This window comes from Schistocerca serialis, chromosome 2 (genome assembly GCF_023864345.2).
Source record: "Schistocerca serialis cubense isolate TAMUIC-IGC-003099 chromosome 2, iqSchSeri2.2, whole genome shotgun sequence".
In the NCBI taxonomy this organism is placed as follows: Eukaryota; Metazoa; Arthropoda; class Insecta; order Orthoptera; family Acrididae; genus Schistocerca; species Schistocerca serialis.
Genome location: NC_064639.1, coordinates 1,009,832,970 through 1,009,859,027, shown reverse-complemented (window position 1 = coordinate 1,009,859,027; position 26,058 = coordinate 1,009,832,970).

Sequence of the window (26,058 nt, the reverse complement as noted above, 5' to 3'; positions counted from 1 at the left end):
CAGAAGAATGGAAAAGAAAATTGAGAATGCGCTAGGTGACGATCAATTTGGCTTTAGGAAAAGTAAAGGGACGAGAGAGGCAATTCTTACGTTACGGCTAATAATGGAAGCAAGGCTAAAGAAAAATCAAGACACTTTCATAGGATTTGTCGACCTGGAAAAAGCGTTCGACAATATAAAATGGTGCATGCTGTTCGAGATTCTGAAAAAAGTTGGGGTAAGCTATAGGGAGAGACGGGTCATATACAATATGTACAGCAACCAAGAGGGAATAATAAGAGTGGACGATCAAGAACGAAGGGCTCGTATTAAGAAGGGTTTAAGACAAGGCTGTAGCCTTTCGCCCCTACTCTTCAATCTGTACATCGAGGAAGCAATGATGGAAATAAAAGAAAGGTTCAGGAGTGGAATTAAAATACAAGGTGAAAGGATATCAATATACGATTCGCTGATGACAATGCTATCCTGAGTGAAAGTGAAGAAGAATTAAATGATCTGCTGAACGGAATGAACAGTCTAATGAGTACACAGTATGGTTTGAGAGTAAATCGGAGAAAGACGAAGGTAATGAGAAGTAGTAGAAATGAGAACAGCGAGAAACTTAACATCAGGATTGATGGTCACGAAGTCAATGAAGTTAAGGAATTCTGCTACCTAGGCAGTAAAATAACCAATGACGGACGGAGCAAGGAGGACATCAAAAGCAGACTCGCTATGGCAAAAAAGGCATTTCTGGCCAAGAGAAGTCTACTAATATCAAATACCGGCCTTAATTTGAGGAAGAAATTTCTGAGGATGTACGTCTGGAGTACAGCATTGTATGGTAGTGAAACATGGACTGTGGGAAAACCGGAACAGAAGAGAATCGAAGCATTTGAGATGTGGTGCTATAGACGAATGTTGAAAATTAGGTGGACTGATAAGGTAAGGAATGAGGAGGTTCTACGCAGAATCGGAGAGGAAAGGAATATGTGGAAAACAGTGATAAGGAGAAGGTACAGGATGATAGGACATCTGCTAAGACATGAGGGAATGACTTCCATGGTACTAGAGGGAGCTGTAGAGGGCAAAAACTGTAGAGGAAGACAGAGATTGGAATACGTCAAGCAAATAATTGAGGGCGTAGGTTGCAAGTGCTACTCTGAGATGAAGAGGTTAGCACAGGAAAGGAATTCGTGGCGAGCCGCATCAAACCAGTCAGTAGACTGATGACCAAAAAAAAAGACCTATTATTGAGTACTGCTCGGGCGTTTGGGATCCCTATCAGGTCAGATTGAGGGAGGACATAGAAGCAATTCAGAGGCGGGCTACTAGATTTGTTACTGGTAGGTTTGATCATCACGCAAGTGTTACGGAAATGCTTCAGGAACTCGGGTGGGAGTCTCTAGAGGAAAGGAGGCGTTCTTTTCGCGAATCGCTACTGAGGAAATTTAGAGAACCAACATTTGGTTCCCGGGTTCGATTCCCGGTGGGGTCAGGGATTTTCTCTGCCTCGTGATGACTGGGTGTTGTGTGATGTCCTTAGGTTAGTTAGGTTTAAGTAGTTCTAAGTTCTAGGGGCTTATGACCATAACTTACATTTCGCGGTAAGACCACAAAGATAAGATAAGAGAGATTAGGGCTCGTACAGAGGCATATAGGTAGTCATTTTTCTCTTGTTCTGTTTGGGAGTGGAACAGGGAGACAAGATGCTAGTTGTGGTACGAGGTACCCTCCGCCACACACCGTATGGTGGATTACGTAGTATGTATGTAGATGTAGATTTAGAACCATGCAGAGCACCGTAGCAACAATGGCATTTTATTACTCAGCAAAGCGAAGCGGATATCCAGCTGTTGCGAGAACTAATACAGTCGCGCGACAAGGTATGGTCACACTCCAAGTGGTAGCCAAGACTTTCATCTGGTGGTAATACACCAGCAGACGGAAGTCCTTGCTGCCATTGATAAACTTTGGGACAGCATTATCAGAGAAGAAATTGAAATTCGTGTCACTTTTAGTTTAACAGTAACACTGGAAGCGAACTAAGCAATGCGTTGGAGCCATACTCAGCACAATCAAACGAAACATTACACCCAGAAGTGAAATATCACAGGCATGGTGGGTGGAAAGCAAATGAAACTCTACCCTCCACAATGCAGCAGCACGCACCCACATCAACGATCATGAAGCGGGACCAACGAGACTTGAACTTTGAACTGGCAACTGTAAATACCGGGAGCCCACAGCAGAGGGGAAGGCAGGACCAGACTGACCTGCATACTTCGTAGAGGAGAAGGCAGAACTAATGGCCAGAACACCAGCAGCGACTTTCACACCGAATCTGTTTCCCTCAGACCCAATATTCATTCAAAGGGACCAGGATGTTACACGACTTGTAGGCCAGCGCGCTCGCGACGAAATCAGACATCAAATCACATGAGCTATTAAGCAAACTTCACGTAGGAAATTTCCAGGTCCCATTGGTATTCATCAAGGAGTTCACAGATAAAGCTATAGATTATTTAACATTCGTCTCGAGTACCACCTACGACACCATCACTCCCCTGCCTATTGGGAGGCGGTCGAGGTCCTGATGTTCAGGAAGCCAGGGAAACACCATCCCTTCCAACAAAATTATCGATCCATCAGCCTGTTGATCTCGCTCAATAAGATTGTTGAGAAGCTGATTCTAAAATGAATGCCTAGGCGCTGCATCGACACCCTGAGGCTAGAGCAGTTCGGCTCCAAGAATCACCACTCCACTGCACAACAAATCCTCCGCATAGTTGAATACAAGCAATTGAGCCTGTGTTCTCAGACGTCGAAAAAGCCTTCGGTCGTGTCTGGCTCAACGGCCTCAATTCAACGATACTGATTTTCCTGACGAACTCATATGTTTCACACATTCATTTCCCACGACAGAAGTTTCAATACTGACATTCAGGGCAAACAATCAGGACACGGTATTCAAGCTGTTGCCCCCAAGGCAGCCTCCTCGGGGTCCTCTTTCTTGATGCTGAGGAAATTAGATTAGGAAATGAGACTTTTAAAGTAGTAAAGGAGTTTTGCTATTTGGGGAGCAAAATAACTGATGATGGTCGAAGTAGAGAGGATATAAAATGTAGGCTGGCAATGGCAAGGAAAGCGTTTCTGAGGAAGAGAAATTTGTTAACATCGAGTGTAGATTTAAGTGTCAGGAAGTCGCTTCTGAAAGTATTTGTCTGGAGTGTAGCCATGTATGGAAGTGAAACATGGACGATAAATAGTTTGGACAAGAAGAGAATAGAAGCTTTGGAAATGTGGTGCTACAGAAGAATGCTGAAGATTAGATGGGTAGATCACATAACTAAAGTGGAGGTATTAAATAGGATTGGGGAGAAGAGAAGTTTGTGGCACAACTTGACTAGAAGAAGTTATCGGTTGGTAGGACATGTTCTGAGACATCAAGGGATCACCAATTTAGTGTTGGAGGGCAGCGTGGAGGGTAAAAATCGCAGAGGGAGACCAAGAGATGAATAAACTAAGCAGATTCCGAAGGATGTAGGTTGCAGTAGTTACTGGGAGATGAAGAAGCTTGCACAGGACAGAGTAGCATGGAGAGCTGCATCAAACCAGTCTCAGGACTGAAGACCACAACAGCAACAACAACAACACAAAACATTAGTGTTTACGAAGGCGAAACTGCCGTCTCAGTCCTAAATTGGAAATCATCAAATATAAATTCACTACTACAGACAGCACTCATAACTGTTGAACATTGGTTGGAGAAATGGCGTATCAAGGTAAACGTCGACAAGTGTAGTGCAGATCTATTCACACGCAGACCGAAACAACACTGCGAACAAATAACTCCACACACATGCCCAGTACATTTCTGAGATAAAATGTTCAGACGTGTGTGAAATCTTATGGGACTTAAACTGCTAAGGTCATCAGTCCCTAAGCTTACACACTACTTAACCTAAATTATCCTAAGGACAAACACACATACCCATGCCCGAGGGAGGACTCGAGCCTCCGCCGGGATCAGCCGCACAGTCCGTGACTGCAGCGCCCCAGACCGCTCGGTTAATCCCGCGCGGCATTTCCGAGATAACGTCAGATAGTAGGGTATCGAGGTACATACACATGAAACCTATTAGACGTCTGATGCAGCTCCCGGCTGAGGATACGCAGCTCTAAAACGCCTTCACCGTTAGCAGGTCATATAGAACAAGGTGCTACGAATCATAAGCAATGCATCAAGGCACAGCTAACAGCGCGGATTTACATAATGAATACCGTCTCGATACGTTTGCGGATATATTCTAAAAACTCGCCACAAGACTGTACAAGAACTCAAAACACTCGAATAAACCCTTTATACTGAATTTGGGGAACCACGACCTCAGCCACAGGTGGAAGCATAACCGCCCAAAACCAGGTTTTCTTATGGAAAATTAACGACATGTGGAAGACTTCAACTGAGCTCACAAAAAAACGTTATATCGGTGCAGCCATGTTACCGCAAATCTGACTGCACCTTCAGCTGCACTCTTAAAGCCAAGTAAATTGATTCAACAAGAAAGCCCTACGCACAAGACACAAACAAACCTCACACAACGAGTGGCCTATTTTATAGTCAAACTGACCGCTCAGAAGACGACTTGGTACGTTATAGGTACGCTGACTCAGCAGCTGGCCAAGATGACCAGCTACAACGGCAATACCACTCGGTAACACATCTTAAGACCCAAGCATGAACCTTGTGTTCATCCCCCCCCCCCCCCCCCCTCTGCCCTTGAAACCGCTCCCCTTAAAACGCTTTCCGTCAAATGTCACCTAGATGCGACTGAATTAGTGGCTGATCGTGACTAGGCGTACGGACAACATCACAGACTACTAACCATATTGCAAAGGTGACAGTATAAGCCCGCATCTCGTGGTCGTGCGGTAGCGTTCTCGCTTCCCACGCCAGGGTTCCCGGGTTCGATTCCCGGCGGGGTCAGGGATTTTATCTGCCTCGTGATGGCTGGGTGTTATGTGATGTCCGTAGGTTAGTTAGGTTTAATTAGTTCTAAGTTCTAGGGGACTGATGACCTAAGATGTTAAGTCCAATAGTGCTCAGAGCCATTTGAACCATTTTTTGACAGTATTGTGTGGACACCATGGTAGTGCGGGCGTGGAGGGCCCCATTTCTTCTTAAACTCAGACATTTCATTCCATTACCAACAGTTGATAATGGCGAAATGGTTGTCCACAAAAACTTCGTGGAAAAAAAGTGTGTGAAATCTTATGGGACTTAACTGCTAAGGGCATCAGTCCCTTAGCTTACACACTACTTAACCTAAATTATCCTAAGGACAAACACACACACCCATGCCCGAGGGAGGACTCGAACCTCCGCCGGGACCTGCCGCACAGTCCATGATTGCAGCTCCTCTGACCGCTCGGCTAATCCCGCGCGGCAAACTTCGTGGACTTCCGATGACTGGATTCAGCAGTACACCCGAGAACCACGAAAGTAGCATATACGGCGGGAGTGCCTCAGATAACAACTTCGAAAATGTTCCGACAATGTACAGTCGTTAAAATCAGTCGAGGAACCGTCTTCTTCGGAGCCCCGTATGTTGCAAGGCGTTTCACTGCAACATTTTAGAAGCACATCGCAACAGACCTTCGCTTCAAATATGAACGAACAATGCTGCTCCGTATTTGCGCGGCAATAATCCACAATAATGCCACCTTGTCTGAGCGGCTGTAGTCCTTAATGCACGCCTCGGATGAAACAGTTTAGAGCACTGGTGCTGGAACAAATTTTCACGGCTACTTCGTGCCATACAAAGGAAGCAGAGGTGCTATCAGTGTCTCGAATTAAATTCGAAATCTTTCCGCATTGAGTGATGGCATCTGACACTGTAGATGGTGATATATGTATATAAAAGGGCTACATATAAGGAGAAATGATAGTGAAAGAAGTATATATCATGAGAAATGATTGTTTGTTTGGTATATGTGATAGTTTCTTTGCAATGTTTACCACTAGGAGCACCTTTGCATATCTGAATACGTAAGTGATAAGTATTCTTTGGCTATCAGAAGTTGTAGTACCATTGAGTAGATCCTCGGTGAGTCAAGCAGCCAGTTGCAGTTGTCGACCAGAAAGGAAAAGAGAGTGTTGTATCATAGCAGAATGATGAGCCTGGATGGCAGGCATGCCACACAGACAACGAAATTTTATTTTAGAAGAGGCTCCCTGTTGTGTAATTGAGGACTGAGGATTAAGGATGAGTTGAGATGATATTATAGAGAGACGACTCTTATGGGAAAAGGTTAACTGTATTGAGTTTCTTTCGCTGCAAGTGCTAATCGCGGAGTACTGTAGTGCTAAGATTTAATTGTGTTTAGTAATATCTACTTGTTGGTTTTCTTATGTTTAAAAAGGAGTTTGTGATTACTAAGCCCATACTGGCACAGAAATCCAAGAGTTGTTTCCCGTTCCTGTTAGTCTCCACATCCTCTCCAAATCTGCCCATAACCTTTTCATACCCTTCTGTTCGATTTCCAATCCTGGCGTTAAAATCACCCATGAGCAGAACACTGTCCTTGTCCTTTACTCTAACAACTACATCACTGATTGCCTCATAAAAACTATCCATCTTATCTTGATCTGTCTCTTCACAATGCGAATATACTGACACAATCCTAATTTTCTTGCTAGACACTGTCAAATCTATCCATATCAGTCGTTCGTTTACATACCTTATTGCAACTACGCTGGGTTCCATTTCTTTCCTGATGTAAAGCCTTACACCCCATTGTGCTATTCCTGCTTTTACTCCTGACAGGTAGACCTTGTATTCTCCCACTTCCTCTTCTTTCTCACCCCTTACCCGAATGTCACTAACAGCTAAAACGTCCAGCCCCACCTTACTTGCAGCCTCTGCCAGCTCTACCTTCTTCCCAGAGTAGCCCCCATTGATATTAATAGCTCCCCATCTCATTACCATTTGTCTGTCAAGTCGTATCTTAGGAGTCCCTGGTTTGTCAGTTAGAGGTGGGACTCCGTCACCTCCAAAGGTCCGAGGCATTTTGCTCTGATTGTTGCCAGCATCATATTTAAAGTACCAGGGAAGCAGGTTGCTACCCTTACTTGCCCCGAGTCCCATTGGGTTTTACCCCTAACGGTTGAGGGACTAACCGGTGGATTTGGTAGTCTTTGCCGTATGAGCACAAAGGTGACTGTCGGGACCACTTACTTGGCCACTCATACGTTGCCCGTGGTTCATGAACTAGGACATGACTACAGGAACCCACACCATGAACCACCCTCCGTATCAACAACAAAAATACAATAGCAATATTCCACTACCTCTCGTTACTCTCTCCGTATCAGCAACACAAACACGATACTAAAATTTCACTATCTTTCTTTTCCCCCCTCCACATCAACAACACAAACACGACAGCAGAATTATCTCTCTTTTCTCTACCCAACATCAACAGAAACATGATAGTAAAATTTCACTCTCTCATTTTTTTCTCTCTCCCTGTCAACGACACTAACACGATAGTAAAATTTCACTATCCTTTTTTCTCTCTCCGTATCAACAATGCAAACTCGATAGGAACACTAAATAAATGTAAATGTCGTGTGACTAGGGCCTCCCGTCAAGTAGACCGTTCGCCTGGTGCAAGTCTTTCGATTTGACGCCACTTCGGCGACTTGCGCGTCGATGGCGATGAAATGATGATGATTAGGACAACACAACATCCAGTCCCTGAGCGGAGAAAATCTACGACCCAGCCGGGAATCGAACCCGGGCCCTTAGGATCGACATCCTGTCGCGCTGACCACATTTTTTTTTTCTTTTTTTTCATTTCGTTCGATATAGTTCGTTGCGTTTGGTCTGGTCGGACGTCACATGACATCCGTTCAAGTTCATCGTTGATTACTTGCCTCAGTCTTTTTTTTATTACGGAGAGCACGCAGCCCTCTGACCGAACACACTGAGCTACCGTGCCGGCCCCACTCAGCTACCGGTGGAATAGGAACACTGACTTCTTCGTAATAGGCACCACAGCTCCTAAAATGTAAGGAACGGCATAACATTATAAAAAAATTATGCTAACAAGTTGAATAAGACAGAAACCCCATGGACTGTTACGCGTGGATGAAAACATGTTACGCATTGCTGCGCAAGGCATGTGATCTTTCGTACATCTTAAGAGGATGACGCAACCACATCTGTTATGCCCTTAAGGACGAGCAAAATTTCAAATTATTTAGTTACTTAGCTTAAAAAAAGGTTACTTTAAAATTACAACCAGGTAGATAAAATTTCATTTCTTAAACGATATTTAAAACTTCACCTGCACTCATCTCCGTCATACCCACTCAACATGTAAGCAACTTATATCTCGCGAAGGGCACACACACACACACACAACCACACACACACACACACACAGATGCAAACACACACAAACACACACACACAGCGAAACCATTAACCATCATCCAATAACGGAAGCTATGTCCAGAACGCTTGACCATTCAGAATTTCTCTTTCCTAGCGTGTTTCGCACCGAACAGAGTCCATGAGTTGACAATTTTTTATTTAATTTTGTGACCAGATGCACATACTTTCGCCACAGTTGTCAGTTAACGTGAGTGGGGAAGTCGCGTGCGCTGTCTGTCTGTGAGTTGACTAAATTTGGTTCTAAGTCTTATCAAATTAGATCTGTTTATACGTATCGCATTATCTGACGTCGGGAATGGTGGCCAGCCCAGTAGCTACCTAAACTAGCGCCAAAACCGCCTAAAAACCGCAATCAGGCTGGTGGATGTACTGCATCGAAGGTCATCACTCTGTCCGCGCTAGTTCCATCCGGGTCTAATTCAGCGTTCTGCCTCACCAGCTAGCGCGTTGCCCGTTCAGCTATCTGCGCAGGTTTTCCCATTCAGCAAACAGCTCCCTGCGTATTACCACAGCTTTTTACTATCCGAATATCATCTCTCTTTACCCGTCACAGCCGTGATCGAAATAGCTGCGGCCGGCCGCGGTGGCCGAGCGGTTCAAGGAGCTTCAGTCCGGAACCACGTGGCTGCTACGGTCGCAGGTTCGAATCCTGCCTCCGGCACGAATGTGTTTGATGTCCTTAGGTTAGTTACGTTTACGTAGTTCTAAGTCTATGGGACTGATGACGTCAGATGTTAAGTCCCGTAGTGCTTAGAACCATTTGAACCTTTTTTTTTTTTAATGGCTGCAGATAGCCACGACTTTTCACTTACATATGTACTTCACTACTGAGCATCACACGCTACAAGTCACGAGTTACGATTTCCGGAAATGACATCTACAATCAGGTGACAAAAGTTACGGGATGCCTCCTAACATCGTGTCGGACCTGCTTTGGCCAGGGTAGTGCGGCAACTCGACGTGGCAGGCACTCCCCCGTAGAAATACTGAGTTATACTGTCTCTGTAGCCTTCCGTATTTGCAAAAGTGTTGCGTTGCGGGATTTTGGGAACGAACTGACCTCTCGATACATACATGTTCGATGGGAGGCCAAATCAATCGCTCGAATTGTACAGAATATTCCTGAAATCAATCACAAACAATTGTGGCCTGGTGACATGGCGCGTTGTCATCCATAAGAATTCCCATATTTGTCTCCAAGAAGCTGAACATAACCATTTCCAGTCAATGATCGTGAGAGCTGGTTTCTCAGGGTGGGGCAGGATAAGGTTACGATTGTGGAAGGGGCCGTAATCAGCTACTCTCGGTTGCACAACAAGTACGTGAAGGCCTGATTTAGAAGTCAGGAAAACAATTCCAAATAGCACACATCTCAACAATTACCTTGCTTTTAAAGCAAGTTTGCTTTAAAAAAAACTTATGGTAACATGAAAGAAGTGAAATTATTGATCGGCTGAAGGCCACACACATCTTCAAATCACAAACGGCTGAAGGCCTCACCAACAATAATTACAAAATTACAAATATCCGTAAAACAAACATCACAATCTAATGAAACAGAACAAGCGTTTCTCAGCAAGTGTTCCAAGGGTCGGCCTGTGAAGGTAACTCGAACATGGGCAGCTTAAGCGCCGACCGACCGACCGACTAACCAATGCGCCTAACGTCCGATCACCGGTACAACGATGGAATATTTTTAGCCAAGAGCGAAGAGACAACAGCACTACGTCTCCAGAAAACACCCAAGGCCAAAGGTAACGATAGAACCGAGGTAGACCTCCAAAAAAATATGCACAGTACAATACAAGAAGCTGTCGAACTACACTACACGCCTTGTCGGACAGCAACAACACGACGAGGAAATGTACACTGCCGGAAAAGTACGCTAACCTCCAAGGCAGGTAACTGGGGCATTAGCGGCCACAAGGAAGAATATTCCGCTGGTTGCACTTCACTAATGAGAATAATACTAAATTCAATGATGAATAACAAATAGAGAAAGACGGCTGCAATTTTTCGCCGCCAGGCTCAGCGGCCCAGGGAGCAACAACCCGCCGACCAAAGGCGAGATCCCAGAATAGTCGAGGTTGCATTACAGTTAACTCTTCACTCAACTTAAACGTCCAGGGTTCGGTGTGCAACGAAGTCGTCGCTCTCGCAGCTACCCCTCCTCGATCCGGCAGTGGCAGCACGCCGCCAGCGGCCCCGGCTTGCCCTTGCGCTGCACAGACCTGCTCGCCGATGCGCCCCAACCGACCTGATCTCCGTCCGCAACTCCCCACTCCACACAACGCGACCCAGGAATACTAGCGATCGCTCCAAAGGTAGTACCACAGTACTCGTATCTATAAGCGCTGCTGCTGCCACTCACGGCCAGGCAAGCCAGCAACTTAGTGACGCCAGTAAATCGAATAAGACACGACATGCCTTGCCAAAACCGCAATGACAAGATGCCAAGTAATAAACGGCATGAACACGAGCCGCGAACGGCTCAGATCGGTTCAGCTGGACCAAAGAACCCAGTCCATTCTATGGAAAGACAACCCACACCATTATGTAGACGTCACAAGCCTGCACAGTACCTTGGGTCCACGGCTTCGTGGGGTCTGCGCCACACTCTAACAACACCACCACCTCTTATCAACTAAAACCGGGACTCGACTAACTAGATCACGTTTTTCCCGTCGTCTAGAGTCCATCCGATATGGTCACGAACGCAGGATAAGCGCCGCTGGCGATGTCGTGCTGTTAGCAGAGGCACTCGCTTCGGTCATTTGCTGCCACACCCCATTAACGCCAAATTTCGCCGCACTGTCCAAACGGATACGTTCATCGTACGTCACACATTCATTTCTGCGGTTATTTCACGCAGTGTTGCTTGTTGTTAGCACTGACAACGCTACGAAAATAACGCTGCTCTCCGTCGTTAAGTGATGGTCGTCGGCCACTGCGCTGTCCGTGGTGAGAAGTAATGCCTGAAATTTGGTAAGTCGGCCGAAGTGGCAGAGCGATCTAGGCGCTACAGTCTGGCACCGCGCAACTGCTACGGTCGCAGGTTCGAGTCCTGCCTCGGACATGGATGTGTGTGATGTCCTTAGGTTAGTTAGGTTTTAGAAGTTGTAAGTTGTAGGGGACTGATGACCTCAGAAGTTAAGTCCCATAGTGCTCAGAGCCATTTGACCATTTTGAAATTTGGTATTCTTGCCTGGCTCTTGACACTGTGGATCTCGGAATATTGATTTCCCTAATGATTTCCGAAATGTAATGTTGCAAATGTCGAACTACAACTACCATTCCGTCTTCAAAGTCTGTTACTTTCCATCGTCCGGTCATAACCACGTCGGAAACCTTTCCACATGAATCACCTGAATACAAATAACAGCTCTGCCAATGCACTGCCCTTTTATACCTTCTTTACGCGATACTACCGTCATCTGTATACACTGATAAGTCAGAACATTATGACCATCTACCTAACAGCCGGTATGTCCACCTTTGGCACGGGTACGACGGCGACACGTCGTGGCATGGAGGGCATAAGGGCTTGGTAAGTCGCTCGAGCGATTTGGCACCACTTCTGCACACACAAAGCACCTAATTCCTCTAAATTCCGGGAAGGTGGCGATGACCTCTGACGCCACGTTCAGTCGCATCTCAGAGATGTTCGATCGGGTTCAGATCAGGTGAATTCGAGGGGGCGTGGGGGGGGGGGGGGGGGGGGGGAGAGCGCATCAACTGGAACTCGCCACAGTGTTCCTCGAACCACTCCATCAAGCTCCTCACCTTGGGACATGGCGCGTTATCTTGTTGAAAAATGCCACTGGCATCAGGAGACACGATCGTCATGAAGGTATATGTCGTGGTCTGCAACCAGTATACAATGCTCCTTGGCCGTCATGGTGCCTGCCTAACGTTCAAAAGCGAGTAGACGAATTAACTGGAAAATATAGAAATGCAGTCGTGTCCTGCACGAAATCCGGGAAGTTCACGAAACTGGTGTACGAAGAATTTTTGCGTTCTGTAATACTTCCGTACGTGGGACAGAAATTTTTTTTGTACATTATCGATTCGTGGGGAAGGTAAACTGATTAAACTTTATACGTTCATCTATTCAATGATGAAAGGAAAGCGCACGCTAAAAGTGGTCCCACCAAAGTGCACTCTTTATTGCCAGCCCTGCGATGTTTATTTTTACCGACAGATGTTTTTGAAAAAAACAGTACATGAGCAGGATTCGAACACAATACCTCCAGCTCGGTAGCCCTTAAGCTTTACCGCTGCGTTACGCTGACTTGCTCGGAATATATGCAATGTTACGGGTATACAAAGCACACAATGAACTTCAAAATCGATTTTCTCAAAAACCAATGACCGTCGCTAAAAAACCGGATAACCAGATACTCAGCGTAAGTGCCTCTACAACACATTTGAAAGGGCATCAAAATCCGTGATTTACAATATGGAGGGTCCCCTTGTTAGTTGCCGATGTCGTGGTGCTAACATTGGCACATGCATGGGTCGTCGGCTGCATAGGCCCATCGGCTTGGAGTGTTTGTTGTGCTGTGTGTTCAGTATTACTTATATGGCTCAAATGGCTCTGAGCGCTATCGGACTTCACATCTGAGGTCATCAGTCCCCTAGAATTTAGAACTACTTAAACCTAACTAACCTAAGGACATCACACACATCCATGCCCGAGGCAGGATTCGAACCTGCGACCGTAGCGGTCACGCGGTTCCAGGCTGAAGCGCCTAGAACCGCACGGCCACACCGGCCGGCCAGTGTTACTTATACTCTGCCCAGCATTAAAGTCTGATGTTAGTTTCGCCACAGTTCGCCGCCTGTCCTGTTTCACCAGTCTGCCCACCGTACGACGTCCGACATTTGTAATGAGGGCGGCTGCCTAATGCCACGACGTTGGACGTGGCTTCAACTTGGTTTCGCCACGTATTGAAGACATTCACTCCTCGAACCCCCGGAAAGTCTTGCAGTTTCCGAAATGCTCGAACCGAGCCTCCGGGCCATCACAGTCTGCCCTCGGTCACACTCGTATAGATGGTGCCTTCCTCATTCTACACACGAACAGCACCCTCACTTATATATATTACATGTGTGTCTGACTAGTAGTCATTCCTCGCCAGGTGACGTTGCTATCGCTTAGACGGGTTTATTTCGATAGTAGGTCGGTAGTCATAACGTTCTCACAGTTCAGTGTGTGTTAACATCGCTATCAACGTGACTTTTACCACTTCAGCGTATGTGATCAGATCAACGTGAATCGGTTCTGTATACAAAAAGTCGTTCTCGTTTACATTCGTTTTTTGGGTAGCAATCTCCTCATTTTAGTCTTTAGAAAGTGTCTTGCTCAATACTAATTCCTGCAACACGTTTGCCATCTTGTAGCAAAGTCTAGACGTTCAGTCAGTGCGCAAGTGGAGCGGGCCTCGTTTTAAATAATGAGTGAGGTAAGCGATTACATTTCAGATTAAGACACCGCTGGATCTCTCCACGTCCGCTAAAAGGCGGCGAGTCTGTGCAGTGGCAGTTCATCACAGACTGCTGCGGCCGCGGGGAGACGCCCGAGAGGGGCCGGTGCAGGAGTGGTGCAGGGGGAACACGGCGCACGCCCCTCTCGCCTAAAGAGAGTAATTAATAATTGAAAGAGCATCAGGCCGGGACAAGGGGAATACTTTGTACTCGAGCAGCTGAGGCCTCAAGAATCGTCACTTATGTATGCGGCAGTCGCTCTAGGGCCGACGCAAACACTCGCCGCGGTGATTGGTTACGACGCAGAGCGTCTCTGACGTGTGTCCCTCGGCGAAGCTAGTCTAGGTAGTCGACTCGAGATCTAGGCACATTCTCTCCGCTACCGAAGACGTACCTACTTGACTCTAAAGTACACTGCATATATTAAATTGTAAAAACGTGCAGGTGGTTTTGAAACGTCCCCTTTCGAACAATTATACACGACTGTGCTTAAACTAACACACAACATTTTTAGCGTAACGCAATCTGACTTTCAAAAATCCCTACAAAAGAATGGCCCTGACTAACATTAAACTATACCTTTCACAAATCACTTACCTCACAAAAATCTTCGCTGCTCAAGCTACTGCAATACAGCGAGCGCCACTACTGCCAGTTAAATAAAAGACTCAAACTATGGAAGGCACTAACTACTGATAGGGATAGTTAGCAAATGAAAGATATTAATAGAGAACAAACAATGTATTTACCTTGATATCATCATATATAAATATAGCAGTTCATGACAAATTTCAAAACTTCGCCATCTCTCTCCCCACATCCACCACTGCTGGCGGCTCACCTCCAACTGCGCAACGCTACGCGCTGTTCACATCCAGCTGCCCCTGCCCAACACTACAATGGCGAGTATTACAACAATGCAAAGCAGCCACAGACTGCACACAGCACAGCCAGTGATTTTCATACAGAGGTGGCGTTACCAATAAAAAAACCTAAACAGCCTACTTACAGTTTGAAACAATCGTCAAAGAGTACTGCATACTTGGATATAAGAATGATTAACAGTTAAGAAAGAAAGAAAGAAAGAAAGAAAGAAAGAAAGATTAATTAGAGAGGTCCTCATTCAGAAATCGCGTTTTAATGTTGGTTATTTGCGAAAAGAATGTGTTACGCCTCATGGGGGAGTAAAGTGGTCATCCTAAGGAATATGATAGTTTTCTCTGACGTAACGTCATAGATAAGCATATGAAATGCAATTACGTAAAAAGAGTCATAACACCAAGAAGGGGTGTTTTGACATAAATGAAAGCTGGTAGGCTTGTGTATACATCTGAAAGATGACGTCTATTCATATTTGGCGCCAGTCGTATAAAAGTGGCGCTAGTAGTGCCACTATGAGCATAAAAATCAGGTTTGCTTTAAATACGCGTTGTGACGGTCGTGAGCGTTTCAAGACCCAAGCAATCATCGTAGGTCGTACCACTCGCTCCTTCCGGCTCCTGGATTTCTCCCTTACCATCTGCGCCCGCCCTGTCCGCCTATCCCCCACCCTCACCCACCTTGGCCTCACCATTGACCGTCACCTCAGAGGATCCCTCGTCTCCACTCCATCCAATCCAAAGCCCACAACCAACTCTGACTCCTCAAACTCCTCTCTGGCCAGATATGAGGGTTGCACTCCTCTACCATCCACCACATCTACAAGTCTTAATCCGTCCCATCCTCTTTTATGCCAGCCCTGCCTGACTATCCGCCCCCCTCTCCCCTAAATTCTATAAGTCCCTCCAGATCCTCGAGCACCATGCACTCTGCTTCACCTTCCATATCCACCTCCCGTCCCCCATGCGGATCCTCTACAACCTCATTCCTTTCCCCCATCTGCTCCTGTTCCTCGAACATATCCACATCCTCTACACCTCCCGCTGCCATGATCCCCCTCACCCCCTGGTTGCCCCTATCCTCTACAATCCCTGCCTCTGCCACGCCTTTACTGTTGTATCCACCCCTACCCTCCATCTCTGCACCCTTCATCTCCTTTCCCAAGGTGGCTTCCGTCAACTCCCCCTCCCAGATGATGCCCTCTGTCCCTCCATTTATCTCTCCTATCAACTCTGTCCTTTCCCCGGGCTCACTCTCCCCCCCCCCCTTCCATCCTATCTTCTCCGCACCTAACCTCTCTCTGTCTCCCCTCTCCCCCCCTGAGTCCTTTGTATACCCCTCCTCTGCCTTTCTCCACTCCCTGTCGCATCTGCCCAGCACCTGCCCCCCTCTTATGGGTCCTCGTCCTCCATCGGCTCCTTTCCCCCCTCCCCCCACTTCGTTTTCTCCTCTCCGTCGCCCCCTTTCCTTTCCCGTCATCTGCCCAGGTTCCCCCCATCTGCCCTCGGCTGTGGTATATCATATTTGTGCCAATTTCTTAGTGCAGTGTTCAAGTGAACGTTCAGTGTTGTTCGTCTTTCCAAAGTGATGCGAACAGAAACAATGCTGTCGCTGGGTGTAAATTTTATATATCTTGTGAACAGAAACCAGACTGCCGCCGCGTTTTTTTAATTGTCTGTCTATTCTTTTATCTGTCTGCTTCATATGTATTTCATTAGCATTATCAACCCTTTGTTCTATGTTTTAAGTTCCACGATTTTCCGCCATTTTACCATTCAAGTCACCGACTTTGTCGCCTGCTTTTATTATTTATTATTTTCATTTTTTAAAAACAAATTCTGTAGGCTGAAGAGGGGCATACTAAACTGCTGCCAGCCTGCCCCCTTCGGCGGGGGGGGGGGGGGGGGGGGGAATTGAAACTCAATAAAGAAAAAAAAAAAGAAAAAAGTCGTGAGCGTTAGTAGCCTTTGAGTTTCGACGTGGTGAGTTGGTGTTAGTCATGAATGCCTTTAAGGCCACAAAGACGCCATTGTCGATACCTCACTGAGTTTGTAGGAGGTCGTGTAACAGGCCACGAGAAGCTGGATGTTCCTTCCGTGATACTGCAGAAAGACGTGGCGGGGGTGTAGCCAGTGTACATGACTGCTGGCACTGGTGGTCACGGGAATGAACGGTCTCAAGAAGAATGGGCTCCGGACGGGCACGTGTCGCTACTGGGATGTACCATACGGCCCCGGCACATCATACTGCATCTCTAGGAGCAATTTGAGCAGCAGTTGTCACCGCAGTGACACAACGAACTGTTACAAATCAGTTACTTCAAGGACAGCTCCGAGCCAGACGCCCTGTAGCGTAAATTCCCTAACTCCAAACCACCGCTTTTTGCGACTTCAGTGGTGTCAAGCGAGAGCTCATTGGAGGGCAGGGTGGAGATCTGCTGTGCTTCTGATGTCATCTGGATCTGCCTCCGTCCAGTAATGGCCATGGATTGGTTAGAAGGCCAATTGAGGGCCTGGAACCAACCTGCCTGCGTGCTAGACACACTAGACCTACACCTGCAGTTACGGTCTGGAGTGCGATTTCGTATGACATCAGGAGCACTCTCTTACCTATCCCACGCACCCTGACTGCTAATTTGTTTCTCAATCAGGTCATTCGATCTGTTGTGCTGCCATTCATGAGCAGCAATCCAGTGGGTGTTTGACAACAGGATAACGCTCTCCCACATACTGCTGTTGTAACGCAACTTGGTCTACAGTGTGTCGACATGTTGCCGTGGACAGCTCGATCTTCAGACCTATCCCCAATCGGGAACGTATGGGGCGTCATGAGGCGACAACTCAAGTGTCATCGACAGTCACCATTAACCGTCCCTGTACTGCGACCAAAAGGCATCAAATTTCATCCCACAAAGTGACATCCAGTACCTATACAACACAATGCATGGACGATTGTATGCTTGCATTCAACGTTCTGGCGATTACATCGGTTATTAATGTGCCAGAACTTCACATTTGCAATGGGTTATCTCGCGCTTACATTAACATGTAATCTTCCAATCTTAATCTCATAAATAAGTTACCTAGGCAAATGTATTCACGAACTTTCTTTACTCTACATTAATTACTTTTTGGTGTTCTGTTTTTTTTTTTCGTTAGTATTATATATGTCTGTATAAACTGCATGCATTCCGTAACCGCAAAACAATAGTATTGTTATTTCTGATCCTCCGATCGTAGTAGAAATGTGAGCTTAAGTGAAAGTCCGCAATATGGCCACTTTGCCCAGTAGTTTGGGAAAATTTGCCAGAGGCAGAGAAAGGATTTTCTAAGGCTTATGTTTGGATGTCTCCTCCTAAACCGTATGACCCAGTCCTTGCTTGCCATATCTTTCTCTTTTTGTTGTATGGGTGTGTGTGTTGTACGGGTGTGCAAGCTGAAATGCCTAGTGGCTTAAATAAGTTACTGGTCTGCCGTAATGTTTTCGTTTCACGTCAAAAACATATTCGAAGACTTCTTCCTCATTCTCTTGGTTCAATACACATCTGAGGTTTGTCTTCAGTAGCATCATGTGTTTTTTTAACTTTTCTTTTCATTTTGAGACACTAGATAGTACAGGTACTGCACCAAACTACTTCATTTCTTTTCTTACAGCATCTAATACCTGCTGCATAGCTTGGGAACCCCATAATAGCTGTAGTCATTTTCTTAAAATAATTTTATGACGTCTTAACATACATAAGAGAATACAGCCTTTTACCTAGTTGCTAATGCACTAATGCCTTATTACAGTTATTTTACGAAGCACTTTTGCCTTATTATAAACACTATTGTCTTGAAACAAGGTAAATACTTTACAAAGTGGCTGCTTCGCCCTCTCAAGCAACTGGCCACTAAGCCCGACTAGATGCCACTGCGCTAAACGTTATCTGAACGTGAAATTACATAATCTAGGGAGACCAACACGTGGTTACAGAGGATAAAATATAACGTTTTACCACTATTTTAGCAATTATCTATCACTATACATTGTAATAAAATTCCATTTTCAGACTTGGACTGCTGGTAGTGGAGACCAAAACGATAAATTCAGCATAGGAACTCAAGTCTGAAAACCTATGGTTTGCCCGCTACACGCAAAATACTACAGCACACGTTGCTCTTTGACCCCTGTTGCTTGTCGTCTGGATCCACTTAATACGGCTTGATGTGTCGAACGCTGACGTCAGCACAGATTTAGTACCTCTATAGCATGATCCGGTACACACTATCACCATTACTCCAGCATCGCCACAACGAACCAGTAAGCCTTCCTCAGATGCCATAGAGGACTCGCACATCAAGGATTTCGTGTGACCCCATAGGCTCTAGCCTAGTGAATCCGAGTCGTGCAGTCCAAGTAATCGGGCCAACACGACCTACCCACTGTTGCTCAATTTGTAGATCCAGATGATCTCTGACCCCACATCAAAAATGAGTTAGTGCCTCGTCATGCTGGAACCACATCTTTTGATGTACATGCAGCGGCACACCTTGGCATGGGACAGCAGGTGATCGGTGATTTACGTGCTTTGTACCCTAGTAAATGGCGCCGAATATGCGGAAGATTTGAACGTGCGTTGTGCTATTCTGCGTCTAGCGGGAAAACGGTACCATTTCCGGACATGAGCTCCAATGCTAAACTTAACTGTCTTGGACGCCACTACAAGTCCTGAACGTCTGTTGAGGGAATTTATATATTCCTTCTATACTTGTTTAATACATGCTTGAATTTGTCACTTGCCTTACATCAGACGCAAAGAAAACACAAAATACACTCTAAGACAAGAAAAACGACACATCACGGAGGAATTATCCGAATGGAACGGAAATCGATACCTATGATATATGCTGCGCGGAATAGCCGCGCCGTCTATGGGCATCTTGTCACGGTCCGCGCAGTTCCCCCCTTTGGAAGTTCGAGTCCTCTCTCGGGCATGGGTGTGTGTGTCGTCCTTAGCGTAAGTTATTTTAAAATTTAAATTAGATTAAGTGGTGTTGAAACGTTCCCTTAGAAAAATTATTAATGACTGTCCTTAAACTGACACATAATTCTCTGCTCATTTCAATAGTGTCATCTACCTCAAACGTACTTTAAAAATCATGATCCCATACCAAATGCATCATTCAAAGCTCTCATGGTATCACAATTGTTCTGAAAAAAGTATGAACATTTCACAAAGTACAGACAAATTTCATAAGTGTGAAGTTATCCAACTGTGTAATTACGTAAACACCTGTCACTGATGTAGTAAAATAAATGTTTGTCTCTCTCAGTTAAATGATCAGATAGCTGTGTGATTTATGTGTTAGAGAAATATGGTACCGATGTGTAAAGATGTATAACCAAATACCATATTCGCTAGGGCTCCTTGTGCTTGCCAAACACATGGTACACAAAGTAGGCGTATACCCCCCCTGAGGATTAATGTAATTATACCCTCAGGTGTTACAGATTTCAGCAATGGAATGAAATGTATCACGGAAAACTTTCTTTGTATCTTTGCGATTCAAAAATCTTTAACAATAAATAAATGTTTTAAGTACAGAATTAATCACTCAAATACGTGTACTGCAGCTTTAAACTGTGCGTCTTGTTGTAAGACAATCTCTGTCATTACTTGATGGTAAAAATGTTCGAAAGGTCGTAATTATCGTCGCCCATAAGCAAAGTTCTGTAAAAGTCATGTACTGACCTCGTAATAAATAAAAGTGAAGTGCTATGCGTATAGATAACGTAGTTATTTCGTACCGTACCGTGATCAAGAAAGTGCTATACTGTAATGTATTGTTGTTCTACGAAAAAGGCTGTCTCATTGTAGCTATACCACAAAAGTTACTATTAAAACATGTTTTCCTTTCCAAAAGAATTCAGAAAAACTGTGCAGATATAAAACAGATACAGCACAAAAGCAACAATGTAAATTGTGTCACACATTAGTAGCGTCGTGATATAATCGTGGAGCTGTCAAAGAAACCAAATGCTAAATCATATTTAATCTCACAGAAAGTACTTTAAATAAATAATGTTTTTTCCAGTAAACCAAAATGTTGCATTAAAATCTCATTAGCAGTACTGGTATATGCTCTACGTATGTGAGCCTTATAGTCGTTACGTAATCGTGCAACTAACAAGCAAGAATGTACACACACAATAACACTGTGTCGTCTGTTCACTATAACAATGCACTCGTAAATACTGTTTAAATATGTTCCCTAGGTTCTAGACTGGATAGTTAACTTCAAAACATTGTTGCATGTTAACAGTTTCTCAGTGTGACAAATTGTACTAGTAATGTGTGGTGAAAAATTTTATTGTAAAGACTAAGTTAAAAAGCAGATTATATCTAAACGGTTTTACATGTGAAATACGGTGTAAACCTTTACTCTTCCTAGTACGCAGAGTTTCAACTTCAACGCAATTATCATGTAGCATACGTCGGATTCTGTAAGATCCATTGTAAACCAGAAAGAATTTGTGACTCAAGTGTTTTCTCTTATGTGACAATGAATGTGCTTTAACGAGAACTTTCTGACATCAATTCTCTCATTGTTTTCCTCCCAACTGGTCATTAGAGCACAGATTAGAATTTATGTGTGGCTATTTAGAGAATGAACCAGCTGTAAGAATGCGATCGGTCATTGTTACGTCATGTCGGCCGTTCCATCTCAAAATTCGGTGCACCTTGCCAATTTCTTTCATAATTTCCGAATTTCCCTGTGTTATTATTTTGTGGCTTTTCCGTATTTCTAAGTCCCTCTTCCCATATTGGAGCGCGAGTGTCCTCTGAAATATATAATTCTTGTATTGCCTGTGTCAACTGATCTTGTACTTCCCGGATTTCTCTTTTGTACTGTGTATTGATTTGATTCTGATTCTCTTTGAATTTTCTAATTTGTTCATACTCTTCTGTGTCATTAAAGACTACCGGTCTTGTGTCATTCAAAGTATCATCTACCTTCGTAGATAAATCATTTAGCTGATCCGAAAGTTCGACTACTTTCTCTGATAATGAACTAATTTCCTTCATGTGGCTTTCTGAACCAATTTTCAGAGTATCTACTGTGTCCTTTAAGTTTTCCTGAGGTTTTGCAAGTTGCGTAACCGAATCGGTAGATGCAACTCAGTTAATTTTAGCCCGCAAGGTCTCGTGATTTTTCATGGACGATAGTTTGCAGTTCTTTTATGGCTGCTTCGTGATTCTGCAATGCATTTTCATAACGCGAAAAAATAGGTTGGAAATGCTCACAAATTTGTGTTTTTACGTCATTACAGACTTTTTGACATTTCGATTCGATGTTATGGAACTCAGTAGTTAAATCTTCACGTGTTTGTTGAAGTGTTTCTTTAATTTGTTTCTGATTTTGTTCCATTTGTTGCTGTGACTGTTTTTGATTTTGTTCCATTGCGTCTAACGTTCGAAGATTTTGTCCCATTTGTATCTGATTTTGTTCAATCGTTGTGTCTACCTTTTGTAGCCTTTGTCCCATTTGTTGCATTAACTGTAATAACAATGCACTGGTGTTTGAAACATTTTCCTCAGTGCTATTCGGCAGTGCATTTGGACCGGCAATATTCGCATTTTGAAAAGCAGAAAATGTGTCTTGACTTATTTGAGAAAACGGTGAGGGCGCAAAACCTAAATCTACAGTATTTGCAAGATTGCGTCCTGTCATTTCGGATTCCTGAGGCGAGCTGTTGCCGAGCGATCGATCGATAGTGCTTCCCTGTTCACTAACTGTTTCACTGTCTACACCATTATTTGCCGCGCACTCCATTTCCCTATGCACAAATACCAAATTACTATTCTGAATATTTGTTAATTCATTACACCGTGGCGCCAACACACTACTCTCGTCTTCACTGTCATTTCTCATTTTACTTTGGAGCCTAGTATTATGTTTTTCACACGCCATTATTGTGACAATATTTCACACGATAACACAGAGAAGCACAATTTGAAGAGCAAAATAAGAAAACACATTAACATAGCATTGAAAACAATATCTAATTAACTGCAATCACAGCTGCGAAATACTTGGTGCAAATCTACATGCATGCCACAACTGTTTTACTGTACAGCAATGGAAAACTACAACTACAAAGGAAATTATCTCTATAATTACATGCTAGCGATAAACAATAGCTACACTAATTACACAAACTACAAGAAAAAATCAGAAGATTCCAGTGAGGTATCCATGGCTAAGGGTCGACATATGAAACGTCCCCTTTGAACAATTATTCAAGGCTGTGCTTATACTGACACACAATATTTTTAGCGCAACGCAATCTGACTTTCAATAATCCCTACAAAAGAATGGCCCTGACTAACATTAAACTATATCTTTCACAAATCACTTACCTCACAAAAATCTTCGTTACTCAAGCTACTGCAATACAGCGAGCGCCACTACTGCCAGCTAAATAAAAGATTCAAACTACTGAAGGCACTAACTACTGATAGGCACAGTTAGCAAATGAAAGATTTTGATAGAGAACAAACAATGTATTTACCTTAATAGTGTTCAAAAGTCATAATATATATGTCAATTCATGACATCCAGTCTTACAAATTTACTCTCTGATGGACACACGTCCAGATCATCCGCTCTCAAAACTCCGCCATCTCTCTCCCCACATCCACCACTACTGGCGGCTCACCTCCAACTGTGCAACGCTACGCACTGTTAACAGCCAACTGCCCAACATTACAATAGCAAATTCCAACAATGTCAACCAGCCACAGACTTCACACAGCATAGCCAGTGATTTTCATACAGAGCGTTAGGTGACATTACTAACATGAAAACCTAAACAGCCTACTTACAGTGTGTAAGCTTAGGGACTGATGACCTCAGCAGTCCCATAAGACCTTACCACAAATTTCCTATTTTTGTATTACACAGACAAACAAATTAATACAAGGTCAGATAATTTGAATGATTTATTCAAGAGAAAGTACTTCACAAATTAAGAAAGTCACTAATTCGTTCATCCATCTCTGGCTTTTATGCAAGCAGTCATTCGGCTTGGTTGATAGAGTTATTGGATGTCCTGCTGAGGTATATTGCGCCAGAATCTGTCCAGGATGGTTTACCATGAAGGGCAACGGAAAGGGGGGTAGAATACTGTCGTTGTAATGGTACCGCTGATGACAACACCGGGGGTTCTGCTGTGAAATCAAATGGCACCCTAGAACTTGACCGTATGGCGGGCGACAGTCAACTTCGTATTCCGCTGCTGTCCAGGACGTCTCCAGGTACTTTTTCGCTCGTCATCGGGGCTCAATTGGAAGTGGGACTCATCACTGAAGACAATTCTGCTCCAGTCAACGAGATTCCAGTCCGCGAGGCGTCTGGAGGTGCGTCAGATTGTGGTGGGATACCAACCTGACTGTAGGCTGCCGTACGGCACGGCAACCAGGAGCGATGATCTGCGGTCCCATTTCTTTTCATATCAGAAGACTTTTGGTCGTCATAAAAAAAAAAAAAGAAAATGGTTGAAATGGCTCTGAGCACTATGGGACTTAATATATCAGGTCATCAGTCCCCTGGAACTTAGAACTACTTAAACCTAACTAACCTAAGGACATCACACACATCCATGCCCGACCGTAGCGGTCGCGCGGTTCTAGACTGAAGCGCCTATAACCGCTCGGCCACTGCGGCCGGCTTTTTGTCGTCATCCACGACAACCTTACAGCCCGTCGGTACGTCGACGATATTCTACGCCCCGTTTTGTTGCTCTTCTTGGAAAAACCATCCTGGACTTACATTTCAGTAAGATAATGCCCACTCGTACACGGGGAGAGTTTCTACTGGTTGTACTTGCCAAATCCTACTTCCCTCATTGTGCGTCGTTTCCTGTTTTCCGTCGTTTCTTTATATAGCTTTAAATGTTCGCCACTAGGCTGAAACAGTCTCCAAGAGAATATAACGAAATGGCCACTTCACCCGCCATGTCCTCTACCGTTCTTGCCCTACAACAGTGAGAAGCATCGGACAACAATTGTCGTAATCCGACTGATGCAGAATCAAGCCCTATCGATACTATGCTGTGTCGTTCCGCAACTTTCGACATAGCTGCTCGCATTGGCTGGGCTTCGACAAATCATGCGAATACAGAATGGAGGGTTCAGGAAGGCCATACTCAATGCTCCCAAGCGATTAGAACCCCTGAAGACAGACATATTGTTTGCTTGGCCATGCAGGATAGTACAGCCAACCCGCTTACCTTGTGTCATGAAGTAGGCTTGTTTGCACCAAGACAAGTATATACATGGACTGTCGGCACAGCGATCATAGTCGCAACTTTCCTTGACAGGACAACAGAAAAAAAGGGCGCTGACAGTGGTATGCCCCAAAAACTATACAGGACCATCACGATGGACGTGTGTGTGTGTGTGTGTGTGTGTGTGTGTGTGTGTGTGTGTGTGTGTGTGTGTGTAGATTCCAAGCAGAACGGCCGTTGACAGATTGCATTCCTTATCGTCATAGAGGCCCGTCCTCTGGCATGATAGCATGAGATGCTATTGGGTATACATCACTATTATTTCTGATTCGCATAGATGATCATTTACGTACCAAGACATCTATTCCTGGCGTGTCAAGGGCTTTGACTGTGTCCTAATGTTCAGGTCACATCGACGTTATAGACTGAAGTGATAGAACTCAAGTTTTACTTCTTATTACCGTGTCGGTCCTCCTTTTGCCCGGCATATGCAGCACATTGAAATGGCGTGCACTCAACAAGTCGTCGGAAGTCCCCTGCAGAAACATTGAGCCACGCTCCCTCTATAGCCATCCATAATTGCGAAAGTGTTGCCGGTGCAGGATTTAGTGCACGAACTAACCTCAGGATTACGTTCCATAAATCTGGGATGGGATCGATTTGGGGCGATCAGAGTGGCCAAACCATTCGCTAGAATTGTCCGGAATGTTCTCCAAACCATTCGTGAACAACTGTGGGCCAGCGACAATTCCATTCTTGTTTGGAAACATGAAGTCCATGAATGGCTGCAAATGGTCTCCAAGAAGCGGAACAGAACAATTTCCAATAAATTATCAGTTAAGTCGGACCACAGGATCCATTTCATTTCACGTAATCTGAGCCCACACTATTATCGAACCGGCACCAGCTTATGCCTTGCGCCGGCCAGAGTGGTCGAGCGGTTAGAGACGCTTCAGTTTGGAACCGCGGAACCGCT